We start from the raw sequence: 22339 nt of genomic DNA on the forward strand, positions 1-22339 counted from the left end.
CTAGGAAAGCCAGCAAGGACACGGGAACCTCAGTGCCAGCACCACACCGAGCAGAATTTTGCTGCCAAACTGAATGAGCTCCGGATAAGAGCCTTGCCTGGTTGACACCTTCATTCTGTCCTCCTAGACCCTGAGCAAAGAACCTCCCAATCCACTGGGCTTTCCCACCTACAGAACCCTGAGATTATCCCTGCGTGCTGTTTTCAAACACTCAGTTGATGGTAATTTCATACACAGCGATAGAAAACAGATATGTGTTCGTTATGTGTTCCCTTGGAACTCTTATTCTCTTATTAGCACAGTGACATTGTGATGGCTTGTTAAATTATGTCTCCAACTCCATTGTGAGTGCCCTTAGGGCAGCGGTTCTGCTGTCCTTGTGCATAGCTGTTTCCCGATGCCAAGTGCAGTGCCTGAAACACAGAAGGCGCTAAGATAATGTCGGTTAAGCGAGTAAGTCGATTTCCACAAAGAGGGTCCGAAATGAGGTCCTAGAAGGGTCTGCCCATGGGCCTCAGTAGAAGGCTGTTCAGATGCTATTTTGTGGGAGACTGCCTCAGCCTACCAACCCAAGACATACGGCTGTTATGCTGACATGGTACTTGAATAATTGAGGGAACACAGTGCTCACCTTCCTGTGAGTATCTGAAGCTTTGCTGCTTTTCTTTCCTTTGGGCTAAAATGTTTCCCTTTCCTGAGAGATGATTTGGCAATTCTCAGCGGATAATTGGATAATTGGAAAGCTCGAACTTTCCAACACATTCAAGGATCTGCCATAGCCTTGGTAGTGGGTACCAAATTGTGTGCCAAATTCGTGCCTCAGATTCTTGGAGGACTTCTTCCTACACCTGTCCGTATGGTCTGATTTTTATCTCAACCCATGTGTTCGCCAGGACTCTTGGTTGAAGGTAGGCTTGGGTAAAATGAGGACTTATAACTGCCTATACCTGGAATGTCTAAGGTTCAGAAATGTGGGTTCAGGAGTGATGAGATCCAGGGGCTGAAATGGGATCATCGTGGATTTGTCTCTCCCAACATATCCTTGTTCAACTTTCCTCCATGTGTTGATTTCATTCTCCAGTTGGCTCTCTTTACATGGCAGGAAAGATGAGCCACAGACCATTGGTTCTAGGACTATATGATCATCACAGCTCATTATTTCCAAGGAAAAGTGGAATGCTTCTCTTCTTTTTTTTAAAAAAAATGTTTATTTATTTACTTTTGAGAGAGAGAGAACGAGCTCAAGCAGAGAAGGGGCAGAGAGAGCGAATCCCAAGTAGGTTCTGGGCTGTCAGCACAGAGCCTGATGTGGGGCTCGAACTCACAAACCATGAGATCATGACCTGAGCCAAAACCAAGAGTTGGATGCTTAACATACTGAGGCACCCAGACACTCCTGGAATGTTTATTTTCATTGAAAAAAAAAATTTTAATGTTTATTTATTTTTGAGCGAGAAAGAGACAGAGTGTAAGCAGGGGAGGGGCAGAGAGAGAGGGAGACCCAGAATCCGAAGCAGGCTCCAGGCTCCGAGCTGTCAGCACAGAGCCCGACGTGGGGCTCGAACTCATGGAGCACGAGATCATAACCTGAGCTGAAGTCCGCTGCTCACCAGACTGAACCACCCAGGCACCCCCACTTTTTTTTGCAATGTTTTCTAAATCAGGTCTATGTAAGTCTCCATCCTAGTTGGTCTCAACCTGTTTCTGTCCCGGTGTCTGGCCAGCCGGGGTCACCTGGCCACTTGGGTGGGGTGATCACAGAAGAAGTTAGCAGAGGAAGACGGAAGTGGTGCCAGATGGGCCACAAACAATGGTGAGCCCCCCCCCCCCCCGCAGTCCGCTTTCTTGAGACCCCTGGTCACTGTTCATTCCCTTGTGTCCACCAAGTCATTCTCCCCCTGCTTCCTGGAGCCACCCTCACTGCTGCTCTCCTTGCTGGTGACTTCAGTCACTCTGCCCGTCGCCTTCTCTCTGTTCCACACGGTGTCCTCATGGAAATCCCTGAGTAAACATAGATTTCCTTAACCAGGATTGCAGGTGCGACCCCTTAATTAAGAAGATCCAGGTAAAGGATGTAACGTCGAGAAGGGTAAATGGTACTAATTTACTTTGAGAAGACAAAATGATAAACCGCTCTTTCTGCACTCCTAGGGATGCTAATTGGCAATCCAGAGCTAATTTTCTGATGCCTGTGTTTCTTCCCTGGAGAAAAATGCAGGAGTGGAAACGGAGGTTAGAAAGAGCAAGTGGGTGCTCACAGAGGAGCTGGTCAAGGAGTGGGGTGTGGATGGAGGAGATGGAATGGAAAAGACTGGAATTGCCGGAAGGTCTTCAGAGAGCTGAAGGAATAGACCCGGCTGGAGGACGACGCAGGACTGCCCCGTCACATTCAGGGAGGAAAACTGCACTCATACCGGGAAGCCATCTGAGCTCTCTGGTAGGTAAACGTGGTGACTCACGAAGCAGCAAACTGTTTATGTTCAGAGGTATCCCAGCAGGGGCTGGATGTCCGCCTGCCAGAGACGCTACAGAGGGGAACCTGACTGCGAAAAGGGAGGAGTTTCAAAATTCCTTGGAACTAGGGAAGTCTGAGATTGGCCATCCAGCCTGCTCCCTTCCAAACCGGAGGTGCAGTCGGAGCTCATGACAGCCTGGGAGCGAGCTTCAGGGATCATGGAACGATTGACCCATGGTCGTGTCCTCATGGGACGTAGCTGAGAGTTACAGTTTGCGTGGCTGCCAAGAACAATGCGAATTCTTCACTTTGTGGCATGAGTTCAAATGCTTGCAGAAGTTTCCTACGAATTCAGGATTTCTACCATTGAAAATCCATTCCATTTAAGACTTGGGGCCAATCCGCAGAGGGCCCCCACAAACAGTGGGCCTCGGGACGGTAACTCTACCTGACTTGACTTTAGCTGCCTTTCTGCACGTTGGGAAGATGGATGGATGCCCTCCAAGGTCTGCTCCAGTTCTGAGGGTTCCTGGAGTCCCAGGATTGCATAGATACACAGAAGAACCTTATGTAAATCAAGCTTGGCAGGGGCCCTGCCTGAGGCAGCAGGCCTGGGCAGGTAAGGAGGTGGAGGGATCCTGCATAGATGCGGCCAGAGAGTGCTGCAACATTGGCTTCCAGGCTGTTACTCCTGGGGCAACAGGTGCAAGTGGCAGAATAAACGAATAAATAATAAGTTCTCTGAGAGGACATCCATGTTCCTTTGTAGACTTTTGTCTGTTTAGTAACTAAGTATCCAGTCCATTGGGGGCATACTGGGATACTGTTGAATCCAAAATCGCTTCAGTCAGGGGCGCCTGGGTGGCTCAGTGGGTTAAGCGTCTGACTCTGGCTCAGGTCATGATCTCATCGTTTGGGGGTTCAAGCCCCACATCGAGTTCTGAGCCGACAGCTCGGAGCCTGGAGCCTGCTTCAGAGTCTGTGTCTCCCTCTCTCTCTGCCCCTCCCCTGCTCGCACTCTGCGTCTCTCTCAAAAATAAATAAAGCGTTAAAAAAAAATGACTGCGGCCAAACCAAATGACTCATGATTCCCAGAGCCTGGTACACAGTCTGTGCTTCCTATGATGTCTATGCGTCTCTGTGATTCTGATTTGGGTTCTTAGCATGTTCTTGTCAACCAAAGGTCTTTAAAGCCAGCCTAAGTCAAGGGGGAGTCTTAGGAGACGTGAGAGGCAAGTTCATGGATGTCAAATGCAGGAAACAATGTACCGTTGGGCCACGTGGACCTGGGAGCTGGAAAGTTACACACACATTTCTGCCTCTCTCCGGGGTCTCCATGGTTCCCCATTTCCATTTATCTCCATGGATGGTTCCATTCTCCCTCTCCTGTCATCGTGCACTTTTCTCTGCTGAGCAAAATACTGAAGGTAGGGATTTAGCATCATGGGTACAAGAACGTGGGACCCACAATGCCCCCTTCACACCTGCGGACGCTGGCATGCTGCCCCTTTCTTCAGGCTCCTGTGTCTTGAGGTATAAATTGAAGACCATACCAATGATCGAGGGTCATAAAGAAAAGCAATACCATGAGTTCAGCACTTGGTCCGTGGCTGGACTGTTGATTTCTTGAAGCAGGAGGGTCTCTCTTGTAAGGAAGGCACAAGGAAAGCAGGAATCAGGACAGGAAGTGGCCCCTAAAACTTCTGGCACAGTGATATTGGAATCAAACAATTCCCAAACTGAGGAGACCTTTGAGATCATGTGAGGAAATCTTGGCGTCCCACACATTCCCTTCTTCCCTTACGTACCCGAGAGCTTTTCTCTTTGTCACACAAATGAGAAAAGAGCAGTGCCCGCACCTCAGGAAAACACATAGGAGTTTTGTTTCTAAACACCCTTCACTCATATGTGGCTCCTGAGAAACTTAATCAGAAGACCAGGGGGAGGGGAAGAGGTGGGGGGAAAGTTACAGAGAGGGAAGGAGGCAAACCAGAAGAGAGTCTTAAATACTGAGAACAAACTGAGGGCTGATGGGGGGTGGGGGAGAGGGGAAAGTGGGTGATGGGCATCGAGGAGGGCACCTGTTGGGAGGGGCACTGGGTGTTGTATGGAAACCAAGTTGACAATAAATTATATAAAAATAAATTAATTAAAAATAAATAAATAAGCGCCCTCCACCGCAGGTGTGAGAGCTAGTCACATTTTCATTCCGGCTGGGTTTACTCCCGTCACTGGTGCTGACACAGGAGTCACTCTGCTGGTCCCGGGAGCATCGCAGTGCAGTGGATCGATGGAGGCAAAGAGGCCAGTCGTGCCTTGTTTTCATCCTCGTGATGAAGCAAGAACACTGCCGGCAAACAGGGGCAGCTGGGATGCTGGTGGATGTTTCCATGCAGGCAGGAAGCCAGGTTGAGCCACCTGGACCTTGAGTCTCTAACAGAACCTCCCGAGATCCCTTCCAAGACGGTTGCCTGCCGACCCGCCTGCCTTGTGTCTATCGGCAGGAGCACATGTTCCGGCACACCTCTGTGGACCAGGCGCTGCCCTAGGTGTTCCACTGAATACTGACATTAGCCCAGTGACTTCAGCCCTGATGTTCCCATTTGATGTAAAAACTAAACAAGGCCTCAGAGAGGTGAAGCCACCTCGCCGGGATCACACTGCTGGTCAGTGGGGCAGCTGGGATCCAAACCAGATCGGTCCTGCACTGCCGGTGGGAGTGCACACTGGTGCAGCCACTCTGGAAGATAGCGTGGAGGTTCCTCAGAAAGTTAGAAATCGAACTACCCTACGATCCAGCAATGGCACTACTAGGTATTTATCCAAAGGATACAGCTGTGCTGTTTCAAAGGGGCCCGTGCACCCCGATGTTTATGGCCGCGCTATCGACAATAGCCAAAATATGGAAAGAGCCCAAATGTCCATTGACGGATGAATGGATAAAGAAGACGTGGTTTGTGGGGCGCCTGGGTGGCTCAGTCGGTGACGCGTCCGACTTCAGCTCAGGTCGTGATCTCGCGGTCTGTGAGTTCGAGCCCCGTGTTGGGCTCTGGGCTGACAGCTCGGAGCCTGGAGCCTGCTTCGGATTCTGTGTCTCCCTCTCTCTCTGCCCCTCCCCTGCTCACATTCTGTCTGTCTGTCTGTCTCTCTCTCTCAAAAATAAACATTAAAAAAAAGAAGAAGACGTGGTTTATATATACAGTGGAGTATAACTCGGCATTCAAAAGAATGCCATTTACAGTAACATGGATGGAACTAGAGTGTATTACGCTGAGCGAAATTAGAGAAAGACAAATATCATATGACTTCACTCATATTTGGAATTTAAGATACAAAACAGATGACCGTAAGGGAAGGGAAGCAAAAATAATATAAAAACAGGGAGGGGGACAGAACATAAGAGACTCTTAAATATAGAGAACAAACAGGGTTGCTGGAGGGGTTGGGGTGGGGGGATAGTCTAAATGGGTAAGGGGCATTAAGGAGGGCACTTGTTGGGATGAGCACTGGGTGTCATACATAGGGGATGAATCACTGGAATCTACTCCTGAAATCATTATTGCACTGTATGTTAACTGACTTGGATGTAAATTTAAAAAAAAAAATTAAAAAAATAAACATACATCTAAAATAAACAACAGCAAACCAACACCAGATCTGTCCATCTTCAAAGTACAAGCCCTTCCCCACAATAGCTAATGGCTAATCCCTTCCATGCACAACTGCATTTAACCTTCATAAGAGCAGAGCAAGGTGACTGTTATCAAGGAGTGCGAGGCTCCGAGACGTTAATTAAATTATCCAAAGTCCCAGATTCATGGACCCTGCATTTCTTCATCTTATGTTGTTTTGCACTGGGTCCCGGGTTACAGCTGTGAATGACCTACGTGTTCTCACCTTCACGGAGCATCCTCCCTATTGGGGAGCAAGGTGTATTGTGCCACGTGATAACCCATGATGCGGTAGGAAGTGACATAGTGGGACACACGTAGCGTTGTGACATTAGAATGAGAGAGGTATCTGGGAAGAGGTCCTTGAGGAGGTGTAAGCCGAATCCCGGCTAGGAAGGGAGAAAGCAGGTGCTGTGGTCTGAATGTTTGTGTCCCCCTAAAATTCAGTGTTGAAGCCCTAACCTTAGGAGTGATGGTATTTCAGGTCGGGACCTTGGGAGGTAATTAGTTACATGAGGTCATGAGGGTGGGCCCCCAAGATGGGATTAGTGTCCTTAGATGACGAAGAATGACCAGGACTGGCTATTTGCCCTGTGAGGACACAGTGAGAAGCCAGCTGTCTTCAAGCCAAGAAGAGGGCTCTCACCGGGAGCCCGAATCTGCTGCCACCTTGACTTTGGCCTTCTGGCCTCTGGAACCATGGGAAATAAATGTCTATACTTTAAGCCGCCTGGCCGATGGTATTTGTTACAGCAGCCTGAGCAGACTAATACGGCAGGACCCTAACCTAATTCAGGGAGGCCACAGGGTCTCTGTCCTCTGCCTGCTGCCTTCTGCCCACAAGGAAAGTAAGAAATATTAGCAATGCACCGTGTTCAAAGTTACCCAAATGTTCTGCCTGGGCCTGCACAGATCTTTCTGGAGTAGGTTAAGGACAAGTCCAGGGAAAGTTACTGGGTTTCACTGGGGAGAAGGCAATAGATGGGTAGCCACTAACTGAAATGTTTCTGGGCGTTAAGTCAATTTCTAGGGGAAATGGAAGGTGGATGAACTGGCACCCGTGAGTGTGTCTGACATCTGCCTCTTCCTGGTTCTGGATACAATTTCACCAGTAAAACATAGTTTCTCAGTGTGATGGCTGCTACTGACAAGGTAAACGAAACCCCCTCAGCTTTGAGGTCAGGGAGTGAGGAGGGAGAGGCCAGAAGATACTTTCCTAGTGTGAATGTTTTTTTGTTTGTTGTTGTTGTTGTTGTTGTTGTTGTTGTTGTTGTTTTTATCAGCTCCCGGCATGTTAGAGCTGGAGGGGAAATTAGATTCAGCCAAGTCCAACCCCCCACATCTGACAGATGGAGAAGGGGGAGTCACCAGTTCAAGGGAAGCGCTCCGTGGTGGCAGGGCTGGGAAGAGAACCCTTGTCCGTCCATCTCGGAAACAGAGACTTCTCTGGGGACTTGAAGCACAAAGTCATTACGTAAAGGGAATTAACGGCATATAGAGTTATTGAAAACACGAGAAGAGCAGAAGTCAGGGAACACTGTGACCCTATGATCTTCCCACCTTTCTTGGGGGTCTAGTGTCCATGTGGCTTTCTGTTTCCCTCAGCGTATGCCTTCCTTGCTCTAAAAAATCTACCCCTTTTTAAAATGTTTATTTCTTTATTTTGAGAGGGAGAGAGCAGGGGAGGGGCAGAGAGAGAGAGAGAGAGGGAGAGGGAGAGAGAGAACCCCAAGCAGGCTCCACACTGTCAGCGCAGAGCCCAACATGGGACTCGATCTCACAAACCGCGAGATCATGACCTGAGCCGGAACCAAGAGTCGGACGCTTAATCGACTGGGCTACCGAGGCTCCCCGTGAATTTTATTTTAAAGGACATATGGGCACGTTTAGAAATGAACTAGAAAAAGTCAAATGTTATGATAGGAAAATGGGCAAGATTCAGTCAGGCATCCAGGCATAGACTGTAGGTATGGACAGATCTGGATTCTACTTCTGGCTCTGCTTATCATCCCCATTTTATATCTAACGTTACTGGCCAGAGCACAATCGAAGCTTTCCAGAAAGACTTCCCCAAGTGAGAAAGCTAGATGGGGCGTGGCTTTGTTTGGGGATCCCTTAGTTCTGGGATACAAATGTAATGTGTGGGATCCCTTAGTTCTGGGATACAAATGTAAAAATTTGGAATTATAAACCCCTGCATTTCAACACTGGGAAATTACTGATGTATGTACAAGTGAGTGAGTGCTCATTTATAGTCATACCATGTCCTTATTTATCGTCTGTTTCATTCCCACAAGGGTCTGAGGGAGCTGTGATTCTGTATTAGGCCAGACTGAGTAGCAAATCGATCTGAGCTCCGAGTGCTGGGAGGGACCAAAGCTTTTTAGCTGTAGCTACTGCAACATTTTCTCCCCTTTCTCCACTTTGCAGCATAATGTTTTGCAAAAGAGACAAAGATAAATATTCGCACTTAAAAGTAGAAGAATCAACAGATGTCACGGATATTTTTAAACCAATTACTGAGGCAGTCCTGCAGAAGCAGGCACATGAAATATAGATGTGGCTTCCTGCACCAAATCTGATTTGTTTCTGAGACCATTCCTTCATCACAGCTTGAGCCGCATTCCAATGTACCCAGAACAAACTGATGAACAATTGGCATTCGGGGTTGTTAGCAACCCTGCAGACAATTTACGAGGCGCACTATGGCCATCGTCTTTAATAACAATTAACGCAGAGCGCTGTTTTCTCACCAAGGGCTGGAAGCGGGAGGCACTGACTGCTCAGACCCCCTCACGTGACCGGCTAAGCAAGGAAATATCTCCTTCTGTTCCTCTTCCAGTTTGAGCGGAAGGCGTGTTTTCATGCAAATGGACAAGGTGAGGCAATGATGTCCAGGCTGCAGCTTTGGGGAGGGAGCTCTCTGAAGCCTTACGGTATGTTCCTGCACACCTCCTGCGAGGGTTCTAGGTAATAATACTTCACTGCCTTGTGGCGGGACTGAGTGTTCTTGTGTGATAGAGGTGTCCTCATTTTTTAGAAAGTTTATTTATTTATTCTCAGATGGGGGAGGGGCAGAGCGAGGAGAGAGGGGATCCCACGCAGGTCCTGCACTGTCAGTGCAGAGCCCGATGCCGGGCTTGACCTCGCGAACCGGGACATCGTGACCTGAGCCGAGGTCAAGAGTCGAAGGCTTAACCGGCTGAGCCACCCAGGGGCCCCGAGGTGTCCCCGTTAATAAGGACAGGTGCTCGGCCTAATGCATTCACAAATCATCACCGAGCTGCTGATTTGTGCAAGGCGCCGGAGACACAGTTGCAAACAAGATAGACAGAGTCGCTGCCCTCCCGGAATTTGGGGGGGGGGAGAAATTTCATTCCACGAGGAATTACAAATGTGGCCAGTATTAATGAAAAGATGTTGGCTACCTTTCCTCCTTTCCTGGATGTAATCCAATGGCTTTCAGCGTGTGGTCCCCACCTCAGTACTGGCAGCTTCGTTCGGGAACTTGTCAGAAATGTTCATTCTCAGGCCCCATCCGTGGCCCTGCTGATTCAGAAACTCTAGGGATGATGGCTAGCGATCGGTGGTTTAGCAAGCCCTCCCGGTCGTTTTCCGTCATGCCCCAGCTATTGTGGCCCAACTGGGTCAAAACCCATGATAGTTGAATGGGGGTCAAAGAAATACCTTATTAGAGCGGCAAGAAAATGAATGCCACATAAGCCTCACGGTATAAGTTTTCCAGTAAACCATGTTGGAGAATGTGGTCTGGGGGCCGGAGTAGGCTATGTGTCTTCCCCACATCCAGACTTTGGAGCCTGTCTCGGGGGAGAGGCGGATCTTCTAATGCAGGGGACGCCCAGCCGACTCCCTGCAGCATCGCAGGACTACCTTGTAAACTAAGAAGCACAGACAATCTCAGGCCTTCACTGTCCACCCAAAGGAAGACCCAAGCAGGCGGGCTCACCTCAGGGGAGTGGAGGTAGAAGGGGAGCTCTTCCTACAACCCCGAGTCAGGCAGTGAAGGAGCGCCGGAGGCCGGCTGCACCGTGGGTGAAATGACAACTTGTAGCACGTGGGTCCCTCGGTGAAACATGGCTGGGGCTCTGATCGTCACCAATTGGATTAGCTACTCTTGGGGGTGCAGGGGAGGGTGTGAAGCAAGTGGGACAAAGAGGCTCCGTCTTCCTCTTTTTGCCCTGGAGGAACAGGGTGGAAGTCTCACCTGCCACGGGGCTGAGGATTGTGGCTTCTCCTAAAACGGGGAAGATAGAAGATGCTACAAACGGGAGGTGGGGGGTGGCAAGGCGTTTTAGGCGGGAGTCAGGTCAGGAACGTTCTGGAGCCATAGAGAAGAGCCTCCGTTTTGGTTCATTTGGTGAGATGGTTTCCCATTCACTGCATGCTTTCAATTTCTCCTTTGGCCCTGGTGACTTTCCTCTATTTCTTTAGTGTTAGTCTCTGACTTCCTACCTCCTTCTCTTATAACCTGTCTCCTCACTCATCGTCCTTATGCCAGGCGACTGTTACCGACTGAGGCTTCCGTAACTCTGAAACGCGGCACAATCGTCAGAACTATCACGGGAGCACCGGGCTGTGGGTTGTGTCTCTGGCGGGGAGGGTGTGATTATGGGGCAGATGGCCACCTACGCGCAGGTCAACATTGCCTTGAAATCAATCGGCGACTCACTGAGGAGTGTGGCTAAAATGTCCAGCATGTGGCCTTGAATCTCATCAGGGGACTGTCACCCGAAGGGATGACAAAGGAGCATGGGGGAAAATGCATGTACCTTGTGAGGCCAGAGAAGGAGGCCCACCACCTCCAGGGTTTTGAAAGCAAGGTCAGCGTGTATGGAAAAAGTCACAGAAAAGCCGCAGCTCCCCCAGGAAGCTTCCAGATTGAAGTGCCTGATGCTCTCAGAACTGGAGCACCTTTTGTGGGGGGAATGGGATTTCCCACTGCTGCTTTAATTTCCACCCGTGCACCAATGTCTCTTATACCCACAGCATGAACCTGTCTCAGGAGCACAAGAGCTACTTACTCAGCTACGTCTTGTTCTCAACTGGGCTGATGGCCTTCATTTCGGGTCGCCTCTCCTGTGCGTCCCATCACGAGCGGGTGTGACACCATGGGATGAATGCTAGGCAGGCAGACAAAACAGACACGTGCCGTAAGTTCATTGGGGCGTCCTGGAGCCCCCACCTGTCTAGGCAGTTCTTCCAGAACCTGCACAATATAGCAGTCCTCTCTTCCCACCAGACCTCCTAACCAGTTGCAAAATGAGGCAAACTAGGCAGGAAGACGGAGAAACAAAACCTCTCTTGATGAATGATAACGTGTGGTTGGGGAGAATGTTGCTTAGTTGAAGAGCCAAGATGAACTTGCTGGTTTCCTCCAGCCTAGGCCGTGAGGGAAAATCTGAGCATCCAAAGAAGACACCCAGATCTCTGCTTCTCGCTGGTCCCCAGGAGATAGAAGGAGAGACCAAAAGAGTAACGTGCATGGTGCTTGTGAGGCTCCCTCCAGCTTCTTGAGACATCGGGCCGATGGACTTGTCCTCCAACGCTCGCTCCACCACTATGGGGAGGAGCGGAGGCAGAAGGCCAAGCCCATCTAGGCAGAATCTTCCATACAGAAGGACGGTGAAGAGAAGAGAAAGCTTTCCACAGCAGCAACCTGAATGCCCTCATTCCCTCCTGCACCTGCTTCTCGCTTCTCGAAACAGAATGGTGCACAGTGAAGACGACGTTTCAGATTAAAAGGCAGCGTGGGAGCCTGGAGTTGGGAGTTAATCCATTTGACCTGAGGGTTTGGAGGAAGGCTGCACAGAAGAGGTGATGGGTGAGGTGGGCCTTGGAAGACAAGCTGGTGTTTGCCAAGAAGAAAAAGAAAGCGTCCTTGGCGGAAGGATTGTAACAAAAGTGGGGGGGGAAGAGAAAAATGTCCAGGGCCTCTTCCAGGTGGAATGTGTGGGGAACTTGCAGCAGGGACGTTGTCTTAGTAGATAAAGCACAAGACAGAGGTGTGTCTGGGAGTAAGGGTGACCAAGGACCGGGGCGTCTCCCAGGCATCATCCTGGCAGGGCCAAGAACGTTGGAGAAAATCTTCCTGCTGATGCAGAAAGCTGTGTCTCCGGTATCATTCAGCTTTCAGGCCGGCTACCATATCTGGGCTTTTTGCTTCCACCGGTTGGGACAGGAGAGCCTTGTTCTTTTACGGAGCATCACAGAACCTCACAGAGAGGTTAGGGGAGAGATGTTCCTCGAAACCTTGCACAGGCACTTCTATTTTCTAAAGAGGTGGGCAGAATGCCAGGGCGGAACTGGGACTCTTTGGAACCTGTAAAACACCGTTAAGTTTCATCTTTTAGAGTCAAAGGAATGAGTGGCTTTATTTATTTTTTTTTCCCGGAAATTCTTCATAAAAGCCACTTTGCAAAGTCTGGAGTGCAGGATGTGTCACACGGAAGGCACTTGTATTTTTACCTTGGAAGAGAAAATGCTGCTGTCACTTCTCTTTGTTCTGAAGAATGGGATCTTTCTGGTGCTGGGACAGTTTTCCCCAGAAGCCTCCCCTATCTTTCTCCAAAGTAGGCTGCACGCCCAGTGTGGAGCCCAGTGTGGGGCTTGAAACCACCTTAAGATCAAGACAAGCTGAGATCAGGAGTCAGACACTTAACCCACTGAGCCACCCAGGCATCCCCTATTTTTTTTAACCCCCAGAAGCCATTTCCACAAAAGAATCAGGAAGGTATGAGAAGTGGGTTGTGAATATCATTGTTCTTTATTGCAGGTATGTCCACGCTGGCTTGGAATAAAAGAATAGAGGGGGTGCCCAAGACGAGCCAGGAATAGGACCAGGCACTGTAGGGACTTTTTTCATTCTAAGCAATAGGGTGCTGTTATTCCCATCATATAGATGAGAAAACTGAGTCCCAGGACTGCGTCACTTTGTGCTCTTCCTAAGGCGCCATGCTTGTTCTCTAGAACGTTGGACCAGAAATTAGGTCTAATCTTAATTTTTGTTTCTTCTCTTCCTAAACCCCATTTCTGCATTGCTTCTATCACTCTGAGTAGGTGGCTAGCCTTTTTCTTGTCCTTGGTCTCCTTGGGGGAAAATATTCAAGATACGACTTAAAAAAACGAGACTTACATTTGTCCAACATCCAGAGGATTGGTGTCCCGTGGTGAGTTCTAACTCATACAATCTAGGGACTAACTCACCCATTTCCAGAACTTTCCTTAGAAATTGCTATTTACTCAAGATCCACATATGAGTGAAAGCATATGATACCTGTCTTCTCTGACTGACTTTTTTCACTCAGCATCGTACTTTCCAGGTCCATCCACGTTGCCACAAATGGCAGCAGCATGGCATGATTTCATTCTTTCTCATTGCCAAGTAGATTTCCATTGATGAGCACTGGGTGTTGTGTGTAAGTGATGAACCACGGGAATCTACCCCAAAAACCAAGAGCACACTTTACACACTGAATGTGAGCCAATTTGACAATAAATTCTATCAAAATTTTTTTTTATTAAAAAATTTAAAAAAAGAAATTGCTGTTTACTGTATGAGCCCTATCAGAAGCATCACCACGTTACCGCTAAAACTTTTCTCTAATGCTTATGTTTAAATTTTCAAATTAATACATGTTCCTTAAGGGTAATTTTTTAAACTGAAAACCGAGAGAAGATAAAAATAAAAATCCTACAAACGTCCGTTAATCACCACAGTAATACCTAGCATTTTTCTTTCCGAGTTTTAGAGTTAAACCACTATTTAAATGTTTTTTTTTTTAATTCACTTATTTATTCTTGAAAGAGAGTGTGCCTGCATAAGCAGAGGAAGGGTAGGGAGAGAGGGAGAGACTGAGAATCCCAAGCAGGTCTCCGCACTGTCAACGCAGAGCCCGATGACGCAGGGCTCGAACCCTTGAACCACGACTGAGCCACCCCGGCGCCCCAGAGTTAAGCCATTTTTGGACATTTGTGAGACACTCAAATTCTCCCTCCTTCATCTGTACACGGAGTCCAAAAGCAAGTTGTGCAAGTTCTCCAAGCCTTGGCTTCCTGCTCCTGCCATGGTTAGCTTGACGACGAAAGGCCATACGCATGGGGAGCGTCAGGCACGGTGCCTGACACAGAACTGGTCTCTACTAAATAGTAGCCATTAGCACTGCCACCCAAGTTCAGGCATCGGAGTCCTTGTGTTTGCTGGAATCCCAAACCGGTGCCCGTGATACACTCTTTGTCTTCCCAGAGACCTCCTGACCTTCCTTTCAGGGGTATTGATGTTTAAGAATAATCAGTTGAGGGGCGCCTGGGTGGCTCGGTCGGTTGAGCGTCGGATTTCGGCTCAGGTCACGATCTCGCGGTCCATGAGTTTGAGCCCCGCATCGGGCTCTGTGCTGACAGCTGGGAGCCTGGAGCCTGTTTGGGATTCTGTGTCTCCCTCTCTCTCTGCCTCTCCCCCGCTCATGCTCTCTTTCTCCCCATCAAAAATAAGTAAACATTAAAAAAAAAAAAAAAATCAGTTGAGTGCCCTGTGAGCCCAAGGGGCGGGGCTCTTGTCTCTTATCTATCGCTTGTTTTCCCAGTACCTAGAAAAGTAGCTGGCACCTCGTAATTTCTCAGTATTTATTGTTGAATAAAGGAATAATTAAGCACCCAAGACTTTTCTAAAGAGATTCACACTATGCCAACGTGGTACTTTCTATGCGCTCATTCATTCATAAACATTTATTAAATGTGGACCATGTTCTTGGCATTAAAACATCACTGTCAAGGGGACAGATATGAATCAGGCATGGATCTTGCTGTTGAGGAGCTTGTGGACTGAGAAGGGGGACATAGTCCAAGGGAGAAATGATAGGTGACAAGGGAGGTACTTAGACAGTGTTATGAGTTTTCAGGAGAGAGTTCCACGGGCTTCTGCTTTTAACTGTTGGAACCAGAGTGACAAGGACATTTGAACAGACCTTTGAAAGATACCTATATACTTGTTTACTCAACCAATCTAGGAAAATAACCAGCCAGTCAGTGGATAAATGAGTTAGATTTAAAAAAAAAAAAAAAAAAAAGCCCATACAAGTAAATAGTCAATTGAATTGACCAGCTGTCTAACTTAACTGTCTAGTTGATTCAGTCAAAACAATCTTGTTTGGGCACCAGTGCTCCCATACGTATTTCCATGGCAAATGAGAAATTTGCCAGGCCCTGTATCTTGTCTCGAATCTCCACACCGAGAGTTCTGACTTCAACAATTCATTAAAACCTTGTGTCTGTGCCAAGATCTCCTTGCTTCTCCACCCTCCCCCTCCCCACTCCTTCATTAAAACGGAGTGATTATGCAATCCTATCCCTCTGCGCAGGGCTCCTTCTAAAAATGTCCTTCTGCAAATGTCGTGGTCATGGCTGATTGGCACCAGGAGACGGCGGGAGACGGCGGGAGGTGGCAGCAGCCGGCGGGAGCTCTTCTTCTGAGTCTAGTTTGGCAAAATGCTTTCTCAGGGATGGGCCGTGGGTCACTCCCAGTGCCAAGTGCACGGACGAGCAGGAGTCAAAGGGAGAGGAGACCAAGGGCAGCGTAGGGCAGGTAAAGTGGCAGCTGAGTGGATGACAATAAGTCAGGGACTCTTAGAGCTCCCAAGAAGCTTGGCTACAATGAGGTCCAATACATTTATGTCACAGATAAACAAATTGGTTCCAGAGCACGCAGCTGGTGGTGGGAACACCGAAGTTGGTGGCAAGCTTTCTTTCCCTCACCCTCCTGTGTCCCATCTCCTGTGTGGAGGGTGAGAGATAAACAGGCATGTGAGAGGCCGGGACCACGCTGTTCACAGGCGTCACGTCTTGACCGGGCCACTTCCTGACCCATGAATAGACGCACAAGGTTCTGAGCCCAGGAGCAAGTGCTGTAGGGGAGGTGGGAGGGCACTGGTTGTTGCCTTTGGGAAATTAGATCATGAAAAAGAAGGGGTGTGGGTAGAGGGGTGGGGGGCCAGAATGAAACAGCCGTTCAGTGGTGCAGAGAAAGATGTGAAGGAGCCTTCTCCCGTGAGTGACCGTTGTCACCATGTAGAAGTCACCCATGCTGAAACGCCACATTTTGCACATTGAGTGTCGATGTATACCGTACTAAACCAAACGGAACAGCCCTTCAAATGCCAGCCTCCAGCCTCCCAGGTTGCGACTCACAAGTCTCACAAATCAGCGTTGATGAACTGTCTACGGTCTGGTGATGGCCGACGCTCATCTCTTTGTTCTGAGTGTGAGGGCCGTGCAGGCCAGAGGACTCTGTCTTCCGTCCCTGCTTCGCCCTTTGTGGGTTCCTAGGAAAGATTAGGATGGGTTGTTCCCTCCACTTCCCGTGGGCTGTGGGAAAACCGAGGGGGCTCTTGGGTCCTCTCCCAGCCTAGTCCTGCCCCACGCTGGCTCAACGGGGAGATCGACTCTGGGGACACACTTCCTTTCTTGGGTACCCACTTGGGGAGAGAGCACAAGTGTCCGGAAGGGACCACAAGTCTTTCCGAGATGTTCTATTGGAAACCCCTTGCTCATCCTTGGTGCTGACTCCAGATGGGGGAGGGCGATAGGATCGGATGAGGCCCTCTCTTTCTAATATTCTGTCAATATCTAGCCCTGGTATAGCTTCTCGAATATTTTTCTTCTTTCCAGTCATGTTTTTTAGTCAAGTTGTGGCAGACAAGGAAAAGTCCTTTTAGCTTACATTCCCCAAAATAACGGTAGCTGTCATTGATGTACTAGGCACTATTCCAAGTGTTTTATGTATTTAATATGATGGTCACGACTCTCTGAGGGAAGTACTCTGGTTCTTACACACCTGATGTCTGAACAAATCGAGGCATGGAGAGGTTAAGTGACTTGCCCACGTGTGGGTCCAGTGGCAGGGCCAGCACTGTCTGAGGCCAGCCAGCCCAAAGTGCATGCTCCTACTGAGCGCTCCGTCTCTCCGATTGAGCCCCGCCTTGTGGCTCTTTAAAACATTAAAGCCAAGAATGTGACATCCTGGGTTCTTCCCGGGACACTTTCCCTGGTACTTTGGTCTGAATGCAGAGGTACACGCAGAGACTGTGGTGTGAAAGAATACCGGTGACTCTTCACCGGTTGTCTTAGTGACTGGATCCGTCACGCATTGGTTGAGAAGATTAATTTGAAAAACATGCTCGAACTATTCTTTGATGGAGAGACGGGCCCCTATCAGGTCAGGCTGAGTCACATGAATTGTTTTGTTTGTTTGGCGACTTCTTCGCTTCTGATGCTGCAGGAGGGTTGAGGCAGGGCCCTGAAGCAGAACTACCCAGAACAAAGAAGACCAGGCCAGTGGACCCGTGTGTTCCCCTCTCTGATCTTTTACACCTGGCTGATGATGCCCGTCAATTCTGGCCGTGTTTCCTGGTGAACCCAGATGCAGCCTCAGACTTTTTCTCAGTCCTCAGCTAATAAAGCAACTTCTGCCTGCAGAATGGAGCTGGTATTTAAGACAGGAGCCATTTACCCTGGCTAGCTGAAAAGTAACAAGAAGGATACAGGCAGAGAACAACCCAAAGCTAGGTAACCTGAATGGTAAAATTTGGCATGCTTGTCTGAGACTCTGGGGCCCCATCAATCCTTGCCCCACACCTATTTTTTGTGATAATAACTTAGGAGCACAGCTCAGACTTCTAGACTCCCTGAAATCCAGTTCCAAGAAAACCCAAGACCTACTGAGAAAAGGGCATTCCTGCTCCTTTCCACTTTGAACTTGACTTCCATCACTAGATTGGCTATTCCCGGCATCATTAAGCCCTACCCAGAAAAGACTTTACCTTACCCCAAGTGTGTGCTGAGGCCCCTGGGCTACAGAAGAATAATCATGATCCAAGTGAAAGACAGACAACAGAACAGGTGGGCATTTCAATAAAGTGAGGTTGTCCTATAATCCTAACTCACACTTATAAGGGACTTGCTACGATCTGGGCACTGTTATAAGTATGTCACATATAACTCATCTGGATCCTTACAATAATCCTATGTAGACAGTTGTATTATTACAGAAGGGAGATTAAGGCAAAGAGAAGTTATATAATCTATCACCTATTCTTGTATACCGGAGCATACATCTGGGCTTGTGCTTGGGTTTTGAAAGGAATACTTAGTATTAGGGTGGAGGGAAGGAAGGATATATTCTTAAGCACCTGCTACATGCCATGAACCATGTTATGTGCCCTTACATATGGTCTCTCATATTTCTTCCTCCTAGCCCTGCTGTTTTCCTTATCCCACACATGATTCCTCGGAAGGAAATTAGCTCTTCCAAGGTCACACAGCTGGACAGTAGTGGAGTTAGGGACTCAAAGCCTACTCAGTTTTCCTTTGCACTCTAAATTTCTCATTCCACTCTAAGAAGTTAAAGAAGAATATGCTTCTCGAAAGGAGAAAAAGGAAGTTGATTTGGTAATAGAGAACTCTGGTGCTTTGCCATTTGAAGGGCCCCTCTGATACCTCATCCTGAAGATCTCATATCAACTTCAAGATTCACTGTAATTTGGGGAGAGATAGCGGGAGGGAGTGGGGGTGAGAACATGTGAGGTCTTGGTTAGGTTTTGCAGAAGCCAATAATTGCTATGATCCAGGACTGTTCTCTCTGGTCTGTGACCTGCCTCAAGGTGTTGCTAGAAGGCAGTTAAATGTTCTAGTTTGAAATAAGTTATACTTAAGGAAAGAGAAAGAAATAGCAAAGTGTAAAAGCTCCAATTCAAGATGATCCTTCATTCCGATCTGCTTTCTGCAACTGAGAATGACATCAGTGTTTTCTACTTATTTTATTGGAAGGTGAATAATGGCTTCTTAGAGGCTCTGAATTTCCATCATTGTCAGGGCTACAATCTAATGGTTTATTACAAGGAAACAGAAGTGCTGTTTGGGGAGAAAGTCCATGCCCTCGAGCCTGTCTTGACTTACCTTGGCTTTAACAAATTCTTTCCTTCAGGGCAGGCTCTGGTTTCTGGTTGGAAAGATCTCAATATCTTCCCCATAACTGCCAGGCCAAATGAGAAGCTGCCTGACATCTGGCCTCTCGTTCTCAACATTGTTAAAAATTGGATTCCCCAATCCTCTGACTTCCCTTGACTTTATTGATCCAAGTTCCTCAAAGCTTCCAGTCCACAAATAGTGCTATTTGTGAGAACAAAACCATAGATGTTATAAGATATCACTTTATTTTCCATCCATCCACCCATTCATCCATTCATCCATTCATCCATTCATCCATCCATCCATCCATCCATCTATCCATCCATCCATCCCAAACCCCTAGTGAGTACCCACCCTGTGCAAGACGGAGCAAAAAAAAGTTCAAAGTGCAAAGGCCTGAGGCTGTAACGAGCTCTGCCTGTTTGAGAAACAGAAGAAGACAATGTGGTTGGAAGGTGGGGAAAAAGAGGGATACCAGAAAGTGAGGAAGGGTCCGCCATGGAAAAGATCATGGATTTTGACCTAAGTACCATAGAATGCCATGGCAGAGTTCTAAGCAGAAGGACCCTCTGAGCTGGTTTTGTTTTAAGAAGGCCACCCTAGGGGCGCCTGGGTGGCTCAGTCGGTTAAGCGTCCGACTTCAGCTCAGGTCACGATCTCACGGTCCGTGAGTTCGAGCCCCGCGTCGGGCTCTGGGCTGACGGCTCAGAGCCTGGAGCCTGGTTCCGGTTCTGTGTCTCCCTCTCTCTCTGCCCCTCTCCTGTTCATGCTCTGTCTCTCTCTGTCTCAAAAATAAATAAACGTTACAAAAAAAATTAAAAAAAAAAAAAAAGAAGGCCACCCTAGCCTCTCCCAAGAATGGATTACCGCGCAAGGGGGTCAACGGAGACTAGTTTGGGGGGCATTGCAACAGTGCAGGCAAGATGACAGCTTGACTTGAACTAGGGGGCAGCAATGGAGTTTTCAATAAGTGATTATATTTGGGATATACTTTGTAGGCAGAGCTAAAAGAACTTGCTGATGGGCATGGGGAAGATGGGCAAAGAAAGACAGATATCAGAGTTTTGGCTTGAGTTACTAACTGCTGGTGCCGTTGGCTGGGAACGGACAAGATGGAGTTTGGGCAAGGTTAGAGCCTGTAAGGTCCTTCCAGCTTTAACTGTCCTTGAGTCTCAGTAGCAGCCCAAAGCACGTGTGCTGGCCCCAGCTTAGCCTAGACTGTATTTTAGGTTGTTCTGTGGTGAGCAGCTGCGGCCGTCCCAGGAATAAGGGCCGAGTGGGCACGAGGCCCCACGGAGGGCTGAGAGTTGAAGACGCTGGCATCTGAGCCAAGCTTTGTAGCAGACCCGCTGAGCCAGCACAGGTGGAAGCCGTGATGCTCCTTAGAGCCACATCCTGCCTCGCATCCTTTGCTGCCTGAGGGACACACAGGGAGTAACCGGGAAATGGCAAGAGGCATTAGAAAAGTCCGGGCTAGAGCCACCGTCACCATTTCCATCACTGCCATCAATGTAGGAGTGTTAGGGTTCAATGTGTATTTTCACATGCCTCATTCGATTTGCTTCTCACGATAACCTAGAAGTAGGTTCAGGGGTCCCCATGTTATAGATGGAGACACTTTTTTTTTTTTTAAACCTTCTCTTATTTTATTTTTTTATTTTTATAGGTAAACTCTACCCCCAGTGTGGGGCTCGGACTCATGATCCCAAGATCAAGAGTTGCACGCCCCACCCCCTGAGCCAGCCAGGCGCCCCTAACGGAGAAACTCTTAATGAGGTTATATAATGTGCCTCCGAATTGTCAGAGGCTTATGAAGAAGTAGAGAGATGAAGGGAACAGGGTAGAGATAAGAGTTACCTTTTTTTTTTTTTTTTTTAAGTTCAGTGTACGCTGTGGAAAGAGAGCCAATATTTGCTTTGCAAGTTTTGGGAAAGGCAAATATTAGCAAAGATATTTGGAATTCAGTAGGGGAAAAAAAAAGACCCGGTTCATCATAAAATGCTCGATGAGCTAGTTCAAGGCTCTGTGCCTTTGTGCCTGTCTGTGGGGCCTCTAAAGGTCTTCTCCTGTGTCCATTTTGAGAATCCCTAATCCTCCTTTAAAACTGAGCTCAGATATTATAGCTGACAGCCTCCAGGGTAACTTTGGTACTTCAAAGTCCTTTTCTTTTGGAAATTCCCCTTCCCAGGAGAAAAGGCAGGTTGAGGATATGGGATTTTTACCATTTCCTCCTCTGTAATAGCAAAGGTGAGATCGACACGTGACCCAGGAAGAACGGACTTACTGGCCAATGGAAACCCTTTCTCTCTCCCGGGAGTTTGAACTAAAGGGACCCGGACACCGTCGTCTGTGGGTGATGGAGTTTGGGTAGAGCCAGAGTGAGCGCGGAGTAAGTCGAAGGCCCTTGTCAGGTGATGTTATCATGGATATCAGGAGCCACGAGTGAACAAAGGAAATCAGACTACATCCATTCATTTATTCTAGAACATTGGTTGAGTGTCCAGCTTCTGCAGACTGGCCCATTCAACATCCACTCGAATCCCTTTCGAGCCTGTCTTCCCATCCCGTGTAGGAAGCAAAACGCTACATTTTGGGGCTCCTGTGCCGCCCAGCTTCTGTACCGGACCAGTTGAGGCGTCAGCCGAGGCAGGGAAATCGCAGCTTTTGACACGCGCGGTGGTTAAGCGTGTTCGGTTCTCCAGGATCTGAGGACTGACTTGCCTTCTGGTCTCTAGCATCATAAACCCTGAGCGGTAGACAGCTGAACCGCAGGGTCTCCAGAAGACAAATCGTTCATGTCCCCTGGCTTCGTTGTTCCTGTTAGAATACATCTATGCTCACCGCCTAGGACTTCTGTAAGGTACTTCGTGCCCTATAATCGGTTCTTCTCTGCTTTAGCCGCGTGAAATGAGATCTGTTGTTTTCACCCAAGCGCCCCGACCCAGTCATGATTTAGTATCAGGTCTGACTCTAACCAAGTGGCCTCCACGGAAGAGGGAACCTGGGAATCTGATCCGGTTGGGTTGGAGGGCGGTGAAGACAGGGTTAGCACGTGACAGGATGGAACACAACGCTGGTAGTTAGCCGCACGCAGCGGCAAGAGAGGTAGTAAGCTCACACAGGGTGTCTGTCCAAGGGAAAACTCTGCTGGACCTACGGGGTGATTCTGTGTAGACCCTGTTGGAAGAACTTGCTACAATAACGTGTGGTCCGTGCGGGCATTGGCATCGCTTGG

General features: G+C 48.4%; 1 long non-coding RNA gene across 3 annotated transcripts in view; it reads left to right on the forward strand.

The window, feature by feature from the left end:
* LOC115506115 overlaps positions 1-22339 on the forward strand; it is a 131232-nt gene that overhangs the window by 96932 nt on the left and 11961 nt on the right. Inside the window, exon 4 of one of the 3 annotated variants that reach the window (XR_003966236.1) lies at positions 8969-9062. The exons of 1 other annotated variant lie outside the window; for it this stretch is intronic. This is a non-coding gene — a long non-coding RNA (uncharacterized LOC115506115). Of the gene's footprint in view, positions 1-2208; positions 3343-8968; positions 9063-22339 lie in introns of those variants that run through there. One more of the 3 variants, XR_003966237.1, reaches the window with a different exon arrangement.

Source organism: Lynx canadensis, chromosome F2 (genome assembly GCF_007474595.2).
Source record: "Lynx canadensis isolate LIC74 chromosome F2, mLynCan4.pri.v2, whole genome shotgun sequence".
Lineage (NCBI taxonomy): Eukaryota > Metazoa > Chordata > Mammalia > Carnivora > Felidae > Lynx > Lynx canadensis.